The following is a 19,791-nucleotide window of genomic DNA, read 5'->3' on the forward strand; positions in this document are numbered from 1 at the left end:
AATGTTTACGTTATGTAATTTAAAGTTGACATTTACTAACTGATACCGTCTAAAATCGAGGTATATCACTCCCTGTATGCATAGTCAGGAATGACAGTTTCCGTCTGTCACGAAATTTTGCTTAGTATGCCTGACCGCGGTTTAAAATCCATACGCAGATCGAGACGGTACGTCGTGGCATTTGAAGTTCATACATATTCTCAACTAGTTGCACATGAATAACATAAATTTTAATGTCTTTTGTGTTAAATAATAAGTACAGTATGTTACTTGGAAGAGGAAATCACAAATGCGATTAACTTACTACGTGCATTACCTATCTGTTGTAATAATGAGAGTGCGAAGATTTCGGGTACGTCATTTATTGTAATAAATGTGAGCTTAGAAACCTGAAGGACAGTCTTATCTGTGGTAAGGTATTCCCTGATATTGGTAGTGTCGTGGTATTACCTTACATCTTGAGTTATTGCGAAACAGAGCAGTGTTTTGTAGTGTTGACTTGTTGGAACCATTTTCTATAGTCAAACGACTCTACTGAGGAGCTATTAGAGGACCTGTTAGACAGCTGCGTTATGCGGGTTGCATGCGGATAAGGCGAAATGCAATTCAGGTCATCTGGATACTTTTGAGCATGACTGTACATTAACATTATTTGCACGACGATTCTGATGGTGTAATCATACTTTCAACATCTTTATTAGTTTAAAGTATCTGACTATAAATTATACAAGTAAAACCTAACAAAGCATATCCAAATTCTAAACGGCTTATGCGATTTTGTCGATTGACGTTTCTTTAGAAAGCTATTGGTGTAAACGTAAATTGCTATGAATTACAAGCATGTTACTTGAACAGTAAAAGAGTTATTGGAGGTCAGTACGACCAATTACTATTAACTGAGTCTGGCCTTATGTACTTCACCCTTACACGAAAAGATGGTAGCAGCATGCTTTAGATATTTATTTATCTATGTCTTCTTTTATATCCGATATATACTATTCATGAAGAAATTGGTCAAATACTTACTGTGTTTTAGTAATCGCAGAGACAGTAGACTACTAGCCCACTTTAGTTCCTATTTCTCTGATATATGTTTATTTGATTTATTTATGGATTTAATACTGTGTGTTAGAGCGTATTGATGATCCAGCCATAGGAATTTTTATTTATTTTCTAGTTATTTAAATGTAAATCCAGTATTTCTCTATGTGTTTCAATAAGTTTGTGAGTGTGCGTTGGCTTGGTGAAGTGGTGGGAGCTCTCTAGCCAATCGTAGCGACTGGATGGAAGTGGAGGAGGAGTACTGAAAAGGACGGCACGACGGAGAGTGGCACGGGAGAGGGAGTGCTAGGCAGGAGGTGTGACGGTCACGGGAAATACTTGGAAAGTGCAGATGTTTGCGTGTGGTCGCGAGAGACAGAAATATATCCGTGGCTTCTGCAGTGAAGACGCACTATTCGATTAGAAGTGAATATCTATCGATATATGTTGTTGTTCATAACTAATTACATGAAGTAGGAATCTATTGTTTCCCTTTTATTCAAATTTTATTTAATTACTGGACCATCGACACCAATAAGTGTTTTACAGTAATGTATGTCATTCTTAAAGTCGAAATCCGCAATTGCCGAGTAACAGGAACATTCTACTATTCGATTTATGTGTATACTCATATTGTATACTGTAGACTCAGCAGTGTTTGGCTTGCAATGCATCAACTACATATCCCAGCCCCTAGACAACGAATCCAGGCAACACTTTTAATATTTCAGCTCTGAGTGTGAGGGTACGTAGTTGAGGACTACCATCATTTCATCTTATTTTTTAAAGTCCGGAAGCTTGTGGCCAATTTTCTGATAGGGAGCCCTATATTTTGTAGCACACACTTAGTTTAGAAAAGATGCCCATTCTCTATTAAGATATCTAGCAATATTTAGGATCACTGGTTTTGATGATGCTTTGAGAACAGAGCTATAGTAACAGCCAAAATTTATTCAACAGGTGCGCATAGCTCTATAAAACGCTCTGAAATAAGGAAAGTGCGTAGTTAAGAAACCCTGTAAAAGAGATTAATACAACTAAAAATTATATAAATTTCCTGAATTTATCTATATTAATATCTTACATAGTTAGAGAAATATTTACATACTTTTTGTATAGACAACTGCAGTGGGGTTTTTTTTTGTTTCGCAATAGCCAATAACACGGAAAGCCGGCATGTGATATACCACCAATACTCTGGATGCTCTTCCATCGGCTGTTTCTACTGCATCTCTACAGCAAAGAGCGCCCCATATATGTGGAAGAAGGACAGATCACAAATGGTTTTGAGATTAGTCGGACAAGCGATTTAAGAAACAACAGAACAACTCGTCTAGTCTGACACCACATTTTTAAAAATTTGCGCCCAGCAGTGTACAGAAAATAGGCGCACAGAATGAACATGCACACTGAATCAGCCATGCTCCTCGGTTCAGTGCTGGCTTTCGATGGTACGGCCAACCTGCGTCTCTATCGGGTGGAGACATAGGGTCACCAGTTGTCAACACGTGGCACCAAGTATTTTGTAAGTGTTGCTCTTATGGTTCATTGTTAGAAAGACGTGGAAGCACCCTGGGAACCAATCTATGCAATATAAAAGTTCTTTTTTTTGTTTTCAGTTCTGTGGTCACCACTGTCTAAGGTAATGAATGGGGAAAAAGCATGTAAACCATCTCCCCATAGTGACCCAGGGGTAAGCAAGACTGAAAACATTACGTTGTCCTACTCGGAACTGATTTTCCTTGTCAAACATCAACCGTATGCGTTCAGTCGTAATGGAGGAAAGAAAGTACTAATGCTGGGACTGTAGGATCAAATAGAACCAAATGGAATCATAGAAAAAGATGCGAAGTAAGGTCTCGATCCCAACTCGAAACCAAATTCCCGATCGAAAGTCGAAACCTATTACGAAAGCAGCAACAAATATCTCAAAGGTTGGAACAGAAAATAAATAATACACAAAGCAGAACAGATATTAGTTCAAATATCAACAGAAATAAATATAAACAAAACTAAGACTGATGTGTCTCCAATGGTACGATCCCTACTGATGAGCCAAAACATTGACAGCTACCCAACGTGAGATTGAATTCCTTCTCGTGGTGTTCCGGGAAAGACTCTAAGCGAAAAAGACGAATGGACAGTCATTATTGCGAAGATACGGTCAGTAAATGCGGAAATCCACTGATATAAGCGGTTCTCACAAAAGTCACATTGTGGTAGCGCTGCGATGCTAACGAAAAGCTCTGAAACGCCGAAGCTGATAGCCTGTTGGCGTACTATTGTCGCGATCACCTATGGAAAGTGGTTGAAGGATAGTGAAAGAACGTGTAGGCCGTATGTTATTGGACGAACACGTCGCATCACAGAACGTAGAGGTTGGAAGATCCCCCCACGTCTAATGCAGGTTAGGCAGTGAACTGTGGTAGATTTGATGATAGAGTACAATGCTATCTCTTGATCCATTGTGGACGTGGGACAATGCCTGGTCAGTATTTTTACAAGAAAAACTGTCAAACAATTCTACAATTTGAGTAGTTATTTTATTTCGTTTTGAGAACAAGGTTCGACAATTAAGTTTTCCATCTTCAAGCCAAATATGCTCTTCGTGTATACACAATCAAACGTATCGATATTGGCATACTGAAGCCGTCAATATCTGAATACCGTACAGTGATAGTGTATGCACAACTGTTTCGGAGCACACCGTTCAAAGGCCGTTGTTGAACACTGAGCGTCACCTCACACCACCCTTACGTGTTCCTTTATTAACCTTACGACATCATCAGTTATGATAGCACTGGTCACAGCATCATTTAGTTTTCACATAGATCAATATAAACATTTTGCCTGACCAACGAATCGGATTTCTTGTAACACCAACTCGATGACTGGATACTTTTACGCCGTCATCCAGGCGAATGGTTGTATGGAACGTGCACCGCGCTACAGATTTTGGCCGGTGAGGTCAGAATTATACTACGGGGTTCATTGAGTTTGAATTTCATGAGATCTGTGTGGAAATCGATGGCTTCATGGCAGCAGTGAATGACGTGAGCATTATTACGGACCACCTGCATCGCTTCATGCTTGAAGTCTCTCCCAACGGTGTCCGCAGCTCCTGGTCTCTCAGTAGCGTTCTCGCTTCCCGAGCCCGAGGTCCCTGGTTCGATTCCCGATAGGGCCAATGGTTTTCACCTGCCTCGAGATGACTGGGTGTTGTCGGCATCATTTCATCATCATCCAGGAAACTTGCGATATTGGACTTAGCAAAGGTTGGGAATTTGTACGGGCGCTGATAACCGTGCAGGTGAGCGCCCGACAAACCTAACATCATCATCATCATCTCCCAACGGCGAAGACATCATCCACCTAGATAACTGTCCATGTTACAACATCAGAATCTTGTTACAGTGGTTTGAGGGGCATTATACGGAACTCACACTGATATCTTGGGCAGAAAATGTGCCTGATCTCTACCCACTGGAAACATATCGCGAGTCACAGCATTCTCGTAAACCACCATCCCGTAAGTGTCCTTAGACACCTGGTGCGACAAACTTCTGGAATCGTGTCAAGGACTTATAGAATCCATGCCAAGCAGAATCTCTGGTGTACTGTATTTGAAAAGTGGAACAACACGCTATTAAACAGATGAACATAATGTTATGGCTTGTCGGTGTACGTTGCATTACTCCAGTAAGTCGAAACTAATAGAATGAAATTGCAAGATACTGTGTAATTCCCAACAGCTGTGAAAATGCAGGTACAAAAGACAGCTTTCGAGGGACCGAAATGGGGAGACTTTTAAGGAGTGGAGGCATATCCATACTAATAGAAGGTAGCATCTTTTTAATAAGCATGCTCCGTCTAGAAGCAGTTGATTAAAAGAGAGGGCAGAGATTTTTAGACAGATAGTATGTTTTACCAAAGACGTGGAGCAAAATCGTATTTTTCTGATGATTGTGTCCCTGCTGTTAACAAGAAAGACTGAAAGCCAATTCTTATGAGATGTTTTGGACTTGAATAATCGTCAGAAATTGATACACGATTAATACGCTGGTAGGAACAAGTGTAGAATTATTCATGTTCGTTACTAGACAGCGATTAGAATAGACCACATTTCCAATGATGAGCCAAGACAATTTGATCACCGGTTTAATAGAGTGTTTTTTTTTTACTTTTCAAACGCTGTACAATAGAGACTCTCCTCGGCAGGGATTCCACAAGTCCTTGACATTGTTCCTAAAGTATGAAGCACCAGATACCTACACACAGGTGAAGCAACCCTCGCGAATTACAGTATGGTGGCTTTCGGGAACGTAGCTGGAGCCCGATATATGTTCCAGTGAGTACAGGTCACTCACATTTGCTGGCTTAGACGTCAATGCGAGTTCCATTTGATGCTCCTCAGACCACTGTAGCACTATTCTGACCTTGAAACACAGACAGAATCCTATTAAATGGTGTCATCGTCGTAAGGGGAGACCTCAAGCATGAAGCGATGCAAATGGTCTAAAACATTGTTGACGTGGTTCACTGCTCTCATGGTGACTTCGATTACCGCCACAGATCTCATGGAAATCCAACTCAGTGTGCTCCATAGCTTAACTTTGCCGTCAACCTACCTGAATCTGTGGAGCGGTGCATGTTTCGTGAACACCTGGATAAAAGACCCAATCTTCTATCTGTGGTAACAATAAACCAGATTCATTCAACAGGCAACATGTGATGCTGTGACCAATGCAGTCATAAATGACGATATCGTTCGGTCATCACAAGAACGCGTAAGGATCGTGTTTTGTCGAGGTCAACGTTTAACAACGATCTGTGAACGATGTGCTCCGAAACACTGGCGCCTGCACCATCATTGTACAGTATCCAGATACTGATGGCTCCAGTATGCCAATATCAGTACGTTTGACTGTGTATACACGAAGCACATATGGGCCTGAAGGTGCCACATTGAATTGTCGGAACTGGTTCACAGAAAAAAAATAGATAACTTCTGAAATCGCACAGCTGTTCGACGATTTTCCTTGTTAAATATTTCATGTTTCCTTGTCTGATTTTATGAATTCATTGTTTACTGGCGGCTTCAGAATGCTCCGACTCATCATTATCGTGATGCTGTAAACCCCAGAATCCGAAAGCCTACTTTTAATTTTCTTGGAAACTGGAGACTGGGTACTCCCTGAGGTAAAATCTCTTACAAAGTTCGTCTCCATTGTTGGTTGCTTGTAGAGATAGGGGAACAAATACCCTAAAGATACCATTCAGAGCTGTTAGCTCCGAGGAACATGTGAACAGATTCTGAACACTTTGCCGCTGGTTCCAAGTCAGCTGTATTGTAGATTTTTCTCTTGCTTTATTTCTCCGCTAGTTACGACGTTTCAAGTTCCATTTTGTCCGTCTCCGTTACCACTGAAGTCTGCCCTGTAACTCTAGCATTGAGCCCTACCAGGATGCTATCACTCGGCCTAGGTGAGCACTTGATTTTTTACGTGGTTGTTACTTGTCGCACTCCTTCTTTCTCATCACTTGTTCACTTGTACTATGAGGCGCCGGGTTTGGGACAGACATAGATGAGTGTCGCATGTCTCTATCTTAGCAAAGGAGCTTTAAAATTACTGCTAGAGCGGATTTATTCATCGTTAACAATGTTATGTCTTTTGGAGAGCAAGTAAGGATTGTCATGAGGTCGTAATGTGTTGTGCCAGCTTATTAGAATTCCGCACAACGTATCGGTGTATCTTAAAATGCATTCAACAGACATCGAATGCGTTCAAGAAACGTAAGTATTAGAGAGCAAACACCAATTTTATGCTGTGATATATATATTTTTCTACATTCGAGAGGAATACAATACAGGTACACCTTGTCACCTCGTAAACAAAGCGTTCGCTTTTGGAATATCTGTGCAGACATAAGATTACACTGACGTATTTCTCTCTGAAGCGAAAGACATTGTCAAAAGCGAAAGTACTTTGCGTGTGTCGATACATCAACGTATATTTTCTGCTAACCGATGTCAGGAGCGTGTTAGAGGAGTGCTAACGTTATACTGAATATTAGCGTTTGTTTCCGTCTTAATCGTTTCTATGTTGCGGAAAAACGACAGCTTAAACCCATGCTTCACGGTCCCTACGGGAGGAATATATTGAGAGCACCAGCATATATTTAGCTTCTTCACTTCGTACTAGTTCTTTAAATTTGTTGATATGGGCTTTCGTGGAATAATGGCGTCCATTTGAAGGTTCTCCCAGTTCGGGTTACGGAGCTTTCTGCGATCGTATCAAATGAGATCCGCCCTTCTTTATACACATTCGATACCCCATTTTAGTCTTTTCTGGTACGGGCCCCAAACCCACGAGCAATATTCTAAGACAAGTTGCATTAACATTTTATGAGCAGTCTTATTTATAAACTAACTGTTTTTCCCCGTATTTACGATCTGTCTTATCTACAACTTATGTTTCATACACCGACCATTGTTAACCCATCGCCGGTGTGGTGTGAAAGGAGGTAGCCAATCTTCCATTTCAGGAATCGACTGCCTGAATTCATCGTCGCAACCGAAAATTACATATTATATGTAGGATGAACCAAAATCCCGACAAAATTTCGGAGGTTGTTGAAGGAGTAATGAAACATCGTTTGATTTTTTACCCCCTGTATCGGCATTGCACTGAAAATACCTGCATAACAGTGCAGATGTCGACGGTATGCACTGTATCATGTCAGAAACAAACTTACTGCATTTACCTACGGTACTTGATGGTGACCTCTGAAAGGAATATGTCACTTTTGGTCCTCGAGTTTGTTCCACTACTTCTCATTCAAATTTTTATTTTCCCCCATAGCGCTAGTTGTAGGTTAACAGTGATACTCAGCTGCATGAATAGGCTTACAAATTAATAATCGACCAATATGGAATTTGTCGATGGATTCAACAGTAGGCCACAGGTCCCCTATACTAAACCACTCATAATATATTCCTGAACAACCTCCGAAATGTAGTCGGTGAAGTTCTGGTTCACTGTAGAGGGCACGCCGCGAATTATTCCCTAGAGTGCCCCTGCGTGTATAGGCTGCCGTGCGGAGCAGTGCGAGACGATCCGTCTCTTCCGAGCGGGCGGCTGGGTGGGAGGTGGCGGTGTCGGCGTCGCGACGGCGTCTGATGTATGGCTGCGTGTGGCCGGCACCTGCCCGTGATTACGGCTGACAGATGGTCGCTCTCCAGGGACGCGGACACTCTCTGCTCGCTGCCCCATCATCCGACTGCTGCCGGTCCGCGACAGCCGTACAGCGGAGCCAGGCGTGGCCTCGAGAGACTGAAGAAAGCAGTAAAATGTCAGACTAGATGTTACTTCTGACTCCAATTACTACGGCAGGCTCTTGAAATCACATTTTTACATTCCAATTTAGTGTGCCACATTACTGAGAAGGATAATTATCACTATAGTTATTAATATGAGCGTTCTAGCAGCATTTAGTGATATTTCATCAGACCATTGTGGTTAGAAATTAAAACCGACTTTCGCAAGTTCACTCTCAAGCACAAACAGTGAAGGTTCTAGCTCCTCGTTAAAGAAACAAAATTGTAGTAATACTAGACTAGTGAGCTAAAGGTTCATAACTGTCACAAGAAAACACGTAAAACCAAATGGTATTGATGCAAAACAAGTACGTGCAACGCCCATTATTTTCACAAAGAAAAGTGAAAATTATCCTTGTAAATGGCCACTTTGCACAGGAACAACTATGACGTAGTGCTATGCGCCAATTGCGTATACAACAGTTTACATTTATTTTGTAATGGATCACCTAAGCAGTACAGCTGGAGGACAAGTTGAAGGGTCATGGAATCTACGTTAAAACATATTTGTTCTAATGATTGAGATAAATCACAATGAAATTAGCGGAGTGCAGAGTTCTGTACACCTAAAATCAAATCTTAAAATGACGCAGCACAGTTGCGAGGTGTCAAGTGAGTAGGACAGTATAGACTGAGCACAGTAAAATCTGCTTATTTTACTAGCTTGCGAAATCGAAGATGAGTTACAAAAAGACACTAATTATAACCAATTAAAGCAATACAGATTGCGTCGATAAGAAAGCAAGTAGCGCAATGTTTCTTTGTTGACGATCAATGATGGTACTTGGCTCTAACCAGCAACACAGCTGTTCCATGACTGTTTAAAAAACCTATTACCTGATGATGAATCGCTATTAATGCGAAACTGGTAGTGAATTTTTAATTATAGTATTTTTACAGCCAATGCGGAAGATTTTATTCACCTTGTGGAACTCTGACTGCGGTTGCCCGACCTTTAAGATAACACGTTGTAATGTAAAGCAAGTGGTAATTACTTAACAGCAACTGGTCCTGCGACGAAAATGCAATTTCTCTCACGCATACCATGCGGATCTAGCTCTTTTGAAAGAGAGGATATTTCGAAGAAATGGGTTAGTCGCAACATATGCGACTGTTTCCAGAATGAATCTTTTACAGCGGAGGGTGTTGAGTTAGGAAACCTCTATGAAGTTTGAAAGGTAGGAAAGATATAATGGCGGAAGTAAATCTGTGTCTGGATAGTTGTCACGGAAATTAGTTCTGGATAAAGATAAGGTGCCAAATTGTAATACGTTCGGCACAAAGTTTTAGCCTGGCAAGACCTTCCGTAATAGCGTACAAGCCATTGGGTGTAATAGATTCATTCTGGAAACATCCCGCACTATATAGCTAAGACATTTCTTTGCAGTAATGTGCCTTTCAGGAGTCTCGGAAGGTATGACAGAAAGCGTTAGTGAAGCACTGAAAGTAGGAAAAAGCCTCTGACATAAGTAAAACTGAGGGGACAGGTCTTCAGTCATCGTTGGATAGTTCAGTGAGTTAGAGCATTGCCCACGAAAGGAGAGGTTCCGAGCTCGAGTGCCGGTCCAGCAGCAGGTTTTGATCTGACAGAAACTTACATAACAGCGCACACTGCAAAACAGGAAGGGAAAAAGATGTGTGTGTGAAATCTTATGGGACTTTAGTGCTAAGGTCATCAGTCCCTAAGCTTACACACTACTTAACCTAAATTATCCTAAGGACAAAAACACACACGCATGACCGAAGGAAGACTTGAACCTCCGCCGGGACCAGCAGCACAGAAGAAGGGAAACAATTACTCTCTATCGCATTTTTAAAATGTCAGTTGTATCTGAAAGCGGACTTCATAAAACTTTGTACAAAAAAAAACCTCAAAATTTGTTTACATTTGTGAGAACCAGTGACAGTCCTTACCTAAGACGTCACCATGATGACGTCACAAGCCAAATCCCCAGTACATCATCGGTAATAGCAACAAAGTTATATACTTGTACTGCAGTATTCGCTTCATCCAGAAAACATAATGTCCTAAAATTCTGCCTCGTCAATAAGTTTCTACCAGTTTTTAAACTAAAAAATGTTAACATAAAAATACTATACTGATTCGTCAAAAAATGTCATGGATTTGTCCCGCTTTCTTTTATCTTACTGTGCGTGCAGTTGTAGTAGTTACCTGAAAGTGACATCTGTATAATAAAGGGTGAGTCAGAAGGAAAGGTACATGCTTTGAGGGACGGCGGTATTACTGATTATCTTCATACGGACATACAAGCTATTGCGAATGGCCTCGGAGAGAGAACACACTTGAGGCACACTGTTATTTTCCCTATTATTCAAACACTGTATACAATGTACTTCAGCAGTATAGAGGAACTTGAGACGGACATTTTGACACAGGGCACTTGTCAAGTCTGGAGACTACTTCAAGTTGACCTACACAAACTACCTAAGCGACAGTGCATGTGTATGTGCATGTGCATGAGCGTCGCACGACATTTTCGTTGTTCTCCCGCTCTCCTAGCTCAAGCTATTAGTCCCAGAGAGAAGATGAACAGGACCGTTTTTGTAGGAAAATAAAGATAGCTTCATTCTGTATTCCGTACTGCGAAGCGTTATAAGAAAATTAATGTAGTTTAATGTGTACTCAGACACATTTCCGATGAAGAGTGCAGTTTTCCAGTTATTGAAGAATAGAGTGCAATAGTGATATTAAAATACGTGTTCTTTCTCGAATCCATTCTGAGTAGGCATATGTCTTATTTGTATATAACTTTTATTAAAACGGTTTCTGTTAAATTTTCTCATCTTAGGAGTAAATCAAAGTGAAGTTTGTTTTACGTCCACACAAATACACTAAAATTATAATTATCCTTATGTTGCAGCACAGATCCTTTGACGTATCACACTGTCATGAAGTGGAAGCATACAGTTTGAAGACAATTGCTGTCATGTAGGAGTATTGTCACATATTGCCATACGATATTTATTTTAGCCACCATGTCATGGTTAATTTCATTTAGAGTGTAGTGGGTGCATTTTCTAGGAGGAAAGCTTGGTGCCACTGAGAAGGCGTTTTGCCTGTGTGGTCTCTGAGTCGTCTTTGTCAGCTGGAGACAGTCAGTCAACGTCAATAGGAAGGGCGAAGGCCCCTCGCAGCTGGATAGTTTTATGAGAAATGGTGAGCTTAGTATTTTTCTCGGCAAGGATGTCACCTGTCCTAGTTCTGGACAGAAAGGGAGTGCCGTCATTCCCATTTCCAGAGAATAAATGAGGACGAAATTAGATCAAATGATGAGACAATGCCAGTATGGGACTGTCCGTTGTTTCCGCTTCAAAATCTGATGTACCCAGTCGGAGTCACCCCGCCGTTGCTCTTGGCGGGAAAAGCGACCAGTCGATGGGACGCGACTGCATCTCAATTCCAACCTCTTTATTGTGATGTGTTTTGTACGCCAAGTGTTGGATGGTTCTGCATCATTCCACTACTTTTCATGGAAGAAATGTATATTCTCACGTCACACAGACCACAGTGCTGAGAAGACCCCTCCATAAAGAGATTTCTTTGGCAGAGTGAAGCTTTGGAGGGTAATCCAATGTTTTGTAGCCATTCCATCGCCATCCATTATGAGGATCATTAGTCTCCTGAGCACTGTTTTGTACTTATGGGCATGGCATGTGCTTTGCTAATTTTACGGAAACGGCAGTAGGACGATCCACAGTCTGAGAAGATTGAGACTTGTTTGCTTTGCAACTCAACTTGTGTTGTTGAAATTGATTGTACATATCCTTGCATCATTAAATTTCATGTAACTAGCTACGTAGATGAGCAGATCTTGCTGCGGATCCTCCATACAGTCACCAACGCTTTTCGGTACTTCCAAACAGTGCTAGAATAATTTTATAATTTGACTGCAATTTTAGTGTACTCAGCTGTGTTTTAATTTATTTGTGGCTTTTGTCAGTCACTAAAGAAATAAATATTAATTAATCGCAGTTCTGACTTGGATTCTAAGACGCTTTACATTGTCCCGTAACATTTCCAACAACAGGTCATCCTCTACTAACAAATATTATCCCGGCATATGCAACCTTCTTGTTCTAACTGTGACGGCGTTATCATTGTGCACACTACCTAAATTCAATTGCCAATTATATTACCATTGTTGAGAGGAGAACGAATATTGCACTCATTCGTCGTGTATTATCAAAGGTTTATTCCAGATCTGACACGCAATTTCAATCCTCTTCACGTTTTGGAATAGAATCTGCTACCAATGTCTGCTGTAAAATGTCATCATATCTTCCTAATGTAGTGTTGTCTTAAGAACATTAAGTGCACCAAACTCTATGTCAAACGTCCATCTTCTTTGGCGTCTAGTCCTCAGTTGCTCACTACACAGTGGTGTCTAGAAGTTTATAATCAGATAATTTTTGCTAAAGTGAAATTATAAGAAACTATCTTCCATTTTACTACAAAGCTGGTACAATTTTCCATGTATTAAATTGACGAATATTACAACAAAATCACTAGAAGATACAGTAAAGCTATAACAAATTGTTCTCTATATTACTGCAAAAATGATTAAATTGTCCTCTGTGGTTACAGCAAACTTAACAAGATGGCCACATGACAGCAAAACGTTAACATGTAGTCCTCCATGTCACAGTACAACTCTAACTGATTGACTTATACCTTGCAATCATCTTTTCATTGTTTGCATGTACAGTTCCAAGAGTAACTGATCCCATCTGACATATGGTATCTTGACATCACAAGCAGTATATTTACATTGGGCAGACAGGCAGAAAGGTAATGGCATGTCTCAACAGCTAACTGAACTTCCTGATCGTTCTGACAAGCCTTGTGCTAATGACATCGACAAGCGTGTGACGAAAGAGGTACTCTTTATATTATCCAGTTTTACAGAATCTTAAGGTTCTGGGAGCACAGTATGCATGAAGTGATAAACACGTGACTAAATTCAGAATAGTGGTTGATTTATCGATGGTTTTCGCATTAGTGTTTTCAATATGACGCAGTACCAAAGAGTATCTGGACAAATTATGGTAGTCTGAACAAGATATACATGAAGGGTATATGAAACCTACTTCCAAAACGTACTCTGTGTTAGAAAGATCAGGATTGGTTTTACAAATTACTGCCTACGAGTATGATAGTTTTCTTAACTAATTTTTAATTAGTTTTTTTTTAAACCTTTCATCTTATGCAGGGACAGATAAGAGCCATAAATGGGTAGGATGTAGTTGCAGCGTATTTAGAGTGTACAGAAATTTTTAAACACACTCGCCAAAAGAAATTAGATGTCAAGTAGAAAAATATGTCCGACTCTCTTGTTTCCAAATAAACTTCACCATTTGCAAATTCTGCAGTAATAAAATTACTGTTTATTGTTTCACTGAACAGAACGTTTCAGAATGCCTGGATTCGCTGTAATTATTCTTCCAACAAAACAGATAAATTAGCTACATCCTTATAGAGTAACCCATCTTTCTCATTGTTTAAATCAAGCAGCTTAATGTTGTGAAGTATACTCTTATGCAGTTTTCAACTTGTCACGTTTTCAATATGAGACCGAAATTCCATGTCACTGTTGCAGGCCACTGCGACAGATTTAATGAATGTTTTATATTTTTCGATCATATAGTCTAGATATAATTTAGTCGTTTCTTCCACTCATCCACATAGGTTCGCAATTATAAATATGCATTGTTATTTGTTAGACTGTGACACACAGCTGGCATGGTAAAAATTAGTTCTGTAGTTTAATTACGTCTATTCATGTGCAGCCAACAAAATCAGCCTGTAAAATGACATGACCTCTCTGTTTCACATAAGTCTGCTTAAAGGGGTTCTTGTGGACGTGGAAAACTTCTGACACATCTTACTCTTCAGGACTAGAAACCATTTGCTTATGTCGCAACAGGTAATCAGATGAAGCTCTCCTCAACCATCCCATGCAGTCTGCACCTCAGTACTGGTGAAAATTTCAATATCCGTCGCTGTAGGTGCAATGAAAATAGAATGAAATAATGTGATATTTTGGCACATGAATTTCCTCATTGACACTTTGTTGCAGCTTGTATTCGATGTCTCCATCAACGGTAAACGCCGGCTTTAGTTATTTATATCTAACAGATGTATACTTCCACTTGTAAGCAAAAAGAAGGCTGTATTAAAGACAAATGATTTAAATGGAAAACATTACCAATTTCTCAGTCTCTTAGTAAAATTGTAAGCACTCGAGACTGAGACAGGACATGTAATGATTACTGTTGATGTATGCTAAACTTTTGTGTTGAAACAAATGAACAGTATCTCATTCAGTCCTGTCATCATGTAGAGTAAACTGTTAAACATTAATCACTAGGTGTATCAGCAGAAGATGATGAACATATTATTATTCCAAGTATCTTAGCTTGGGGTCAACACCACCTAAAAAAAATTGGTCATGATTGATTCTACTAGGCACCTACCAAAATCTAAAATGAGTGTACTGAAATAGAAAATTGAATGCGTTTCTAGCTAATTTGTTGCGTGAGACATATAAATGATATAATTCGTGGGTTTTAGTTTTTCATCTGTAACTTCCTTCACTTTCATAATAGGATGACCATCAATCTGACACAAGGTGAAGCTGATCGTTATAAAACACTTAAGCAAAGTTGTGTAATAAGATATTCCACACACCTAGAAATTATCACTGAAAGTTTTGATAAATAATGGAATATGTTTGAACATGGTTGCAAAATACGTTTTTGGAAATACTGAATCATTTGTACATGACTGGTGTCGGCAAAGTATATTGTGTTCTCACTGAATGTGTAATTTGTTTCCAGATGCTGCGATTTTGTGTTTTTAAGCACCTGAAAATAAAGGACATGGCTAGTGACATCAAGATGAAGTCATAAATAAGTGGCAGAGGTATGTTCTGTCACTGACGTAAAGAAATAAAAGCTTTTTGGCTTGTGGGAGAAGTGTGCCAGAGTCTCTGTAAATGTATACTAAGGTTAGTGAGCTGTCCTTGAAGACAGCAATATTTAATTGTATCGGTGGGACTGTTACTCACAGCAGGCATAAAGATGATAATCAAGCAACAGTACACCGAAGTCTAATGTGAATAACAATATTTTCTTGTCGGAAGTCGTCAATATAAAAAAATAGTGGACACTTGTTTATATTGTACAGCCTTTCTGTTTTGAGTTACTATTTGTTGGAAACGCACGTATGTTGCTGGCGACTTACTTGCAGTTTTTACTGACCCTTCTGGGTCACGCTATGTGTCTGCATCGCTATTTCCAGCAGAGTCTTAAATTTCTTTGCAATGCGCTTAGCTGAACAAAGATGAGCGCAGGCCGGGGTAAAGTCCATGACCTACCCAAACTCTTGGTGGCGTTCACTATTTTTTGAGTCAACAGTCTTCTGACTGTCCACTAATGCTCTCCTCTGTCAGACTCCTCAACTCAGAGTACGATTTGTAACCTAGGTCCTCAATTATTATCAGTTTTTGTCTTCCTCTACGTTTTCTTTAACTTTTACAACTACCGTAAATCTCTGTCTTCTTTTATAGTTTTTAACTTTATTAACATACAAATTTTTATCTTTAATTTTTAACTTTATTAACATATTTACGCATGTCCTATGATCCAGCCCCATTCTCTTGTCAGAATTTTTCTTATGTTACTCTCTTTGCCATTTCTGCAAAGAATCTGCTCATTCTTTTGTAGCACCGCAGCTCAAACGCTTCGTCTCTCACATGTTCCTGTTTTTCCACTGTCCATGAGCTACACCACATACATCTTACCCAAAACACGGTACAGTGGAGGGTACTCGGTACCACCAACAGTTATATCCTCTCCTGTTACACTTGCAAATAGAGCGAGGCAAAAATGACTGTCAGAAATCCTCCGTGGGAGGCCTAATTTTTTTGTATCTTATCTACAGTGCCCCTAAGCGAAATGTACGTTGGCAGCAGTAGAATCGTTCTGCAGTCGATGTCAGTTCTGGTTCCCTAAACCTGCGCAATAATGTCTTGCGGAACGAGTATCGTCTTCGCTCCAGGTATTTCCATGTGATTCACAAGCTGCGACATTGTTTTCAACAGTAATGCTGCTGACAGGATGAATCTTGAATATACTACTATTCATATACACTCCTGGAAATTTAAATAAGAACACCGTGAATTCATTGTCCCAGGAAGGGGAAACTTTATTGACACATTCCTGGGGTCAGATACATCACATGATCACACTGACAGAACCACAGGCACATAGACACAGGCAACAGAGCATGCATAATGTGGGCACTAGTACAGTGTATATCCACCTTTCGTAGCAATGCAGGCTGCTATTCTCCCATGGAGACGATCGTAGAGATGCTGGATGTAGTCCTGTGGAACGGCTTGCCATGCCATTTCCACCTGGCGCCTCAGTTGGACCAGCGTTCGTGCTGGACGTGCAGACCGCGTGAGACGACGCTTCATCCAGTCCCAAACATGCTCAATGGGGGACAGATCCGGAGACCTTTCTGGCCAGGGTAGTTGACTTACTCCTTCTAGAGCACGTTGGGTGGCACGGGATACATGCGGACGTGCATTGTCCTGTTGGAACAGCAAGTTCCCTTGCCGGTCTAGGAATGGTAGAACGATGGGTTCGATGACGGTTTGGATGTACCGTGCACTATTCAGTGTCCCCTCGACCATCACCATAGGTGTACTGCCAGTGTAGGAGATCGCTCCCCACACCATGATGCCGGGTGTTGGCCCTGTGTGCCTCGGTCGTATGCAGTCCTGATTGTGGCGCTCACCTGCACGGCGCCAAACACACATACGACCATCATTGGCACCAAGGCAGAAGCGACTCTCATCGCTGAAGACGACACGTCTCCATTCGTCCCTCCATTCACGCCTGTCGCGACACCACTGGAGGCGGGCTGCACAATGTTGGGGCGTGAGCGGAAGACGGCCTAACGGTGTGCGGGACCGTAGCCCAGCTTCATGGAGACGGCTGTAAATGGTCCTCGCCGATACCCCAGGAGCAACAGTGTCCCTAATTTGCTGGGAAGTGGCGGTGCGGTCCCCTACGGCACTGCGTACGATCCTACGGTCTTGGCGTGCATCCGTTCGTCGCTGCGGTCCGGTCCCAGGTCGACGGGCACGTGCACCTTCCGCCGACCACTGGCGACAACATCGATGTACTGTGGAGACCTCACGCCCCGCGTGTTGAGCAATTGGGCGGTACGTCCACCCGGCCTCCCGCATGCCCACTGTACGCCCTCGCTCAAAGTCCGTCAACTGCACATACGGTTCACGTCCACGCTGTCGCGGCATGCTACCAGTGTTAAAGACTGCGATGGAGCTCCGTATGCCACGGCAAACTGGCTGACACTGACGGCGGCAGTGCACAAATGCTGCGCAGCTAGCGCCATTCGACGGCCAACACCGCGGTTCCTGGTGTGTCCGCTGTGCCGTGCGTGTGATCATTGCTTGTACAGCCCTCTCGCAATGTCCGGAGCAAGTATGGTGGGTCTGACACACCGGTGTCAATGTGTTCTTTTTTCCATTTCCAGGAGTGTATGTTTGACGATGATTTCGTTGATTTTGTGTTTAGCATCTGACGATGTCACTATGGATCCAATATATTAGGACATGTTTTTACGAAACGGATCTGAAGATGGCCGTTACTGGTCGGAATCAGTAAGCTGAGAACTTAAAAATTTGTGACCATAGAGGCGAAGTAAAGGAAACATTCACATTTGAGTTCACGAAGCATTTCCGCATATTGATCGAAGCTAACTGTAACAAAACTAGCACCCTGTCTCTCAATTGCATCAATATCTTCCTTTAATCCGACCTGACAGGGTTCCCAAACACTCGAACAGTGCTCAAGAATGGTTCGCACTAGCGTTATATTTGCCTTCTCCTTTATAGATGAACGAAACGTCACTAAAATTCTCTCAATAAAGCGAATTCGGGCTTCCTCCTTCCCTACAACCAGCCGGACGCACCCATTCCATTCTGTATCGCTTTTCACCGTTACGCCTAGATATGTAATCGAAAAGTGTGTGAAGCTGAGACCTACTAACGCTGTATTTGGTCATTACACGACTGTTTTTCCTACTGATCCTCTTTAGCTTGCATCTCTCTATATCTAGGGCAATCTGCCAGTAATCACAAAAATTAGAAATTTTGTCTAATTCATCTTGTATCTTTCTACAGTCACTCATATACGACTTCTTCCTGTACACCGCAACGTCGTCGGCAAACAGCGGTAACTTGCTACTCTACCTGTCCGCCAGGTCTTATATGTGTACAGAGAATAAAGATGGTCCTATTATACTTTCCTGAGGACTCCAGACGATACCCTATGACGAATAATCGCCCTCAAGGACCAGGTACTGTGTTCCTTTACTTAAAAATTCTTCGAGGCACTCACTTATTCGTGAACCTGGACCGTATGCTCGGACCTTCGACAACAATCTGCAGTGGGTCACCGTGTCAAATGTTTTCCAGAAAAGTAGGAATATGGAATATGCTTGATACTCTTCATCCATAATTTGTAGGAAGTGATGTGAGAAACGCAAGCCGATTTTCGCAAGTTCGGTGCTTCCTAAATTTGTGCTGCTTTGTGAACAGAAGCTTTACTGTCTCAAGGAAATTTATGATATTTGACGTCATAATACACTCCTGGAAATGGAAAAAAGAACACATTGACACCGGTAGTCAGACCCACCATACTTGCTCCGGACACTGCGAGAGGGCTGTACAAGCAATGATCACACGCACGGCACAGCGGACACACCAGGAACCGTGGTGTTGGCCGTCGAATGGCGCTAGCTGCGCAGCATTTGTGCACCGCCGCCGTCAGTGTCAGCCAGTTTGCCGTGGCACACGGAGCTCCATCGCAGTCTTTAACACTGGTAGCATGCCGAGACAGCGTGGACGTGAACCGTATGTGCAGTTGACGGACTTTGAGCGAGGGCGTATAGTGGGCATGCGGGAGGCCGGGTGGACGTACCGCCGAATTGCTCAACACGTGGGGCGTGAGGTCTCCACAGTACATCGATGTCGTCGCCAGTGGTCGGCGGAAGGTGCACGTGCCCGTCGACCTGGGACCGGACCGCAGAGACGCACGGATGCACGCCAAGACCGTAGGATCCTACGCAGTGCCGTAGGGGACCGCACCGCCACTTCCCAGCAAATTAGGGACACTGTTGCTCCTGGGGTATCGGTGAGAACCATTCGCAACCGTCTCCATGAAGCTGGGCTACGGTCCCGGACATCGTTAGGCCGTCTTCCGCTCACGCCCCAACATCGTGCAGCCCGCCTCCAGTGGTGTCGCGACAGGCGTGAATG

This window comes from Schistocerca gregaria, chromosome 2, assembly GCF_023897955.1.
Source record: "Schistocerca gregaria isolate iqSchGreg1 chromosome 2, iqSchGreg1.2, whole genome shotgun sequence".
Classification (NCBI taxonomy): Eukaryota; Metazoa; Arthropoda; class Insecta; order Orthoptera; family Acrididae; genus Schistocerca; species Schistocerca gregaria.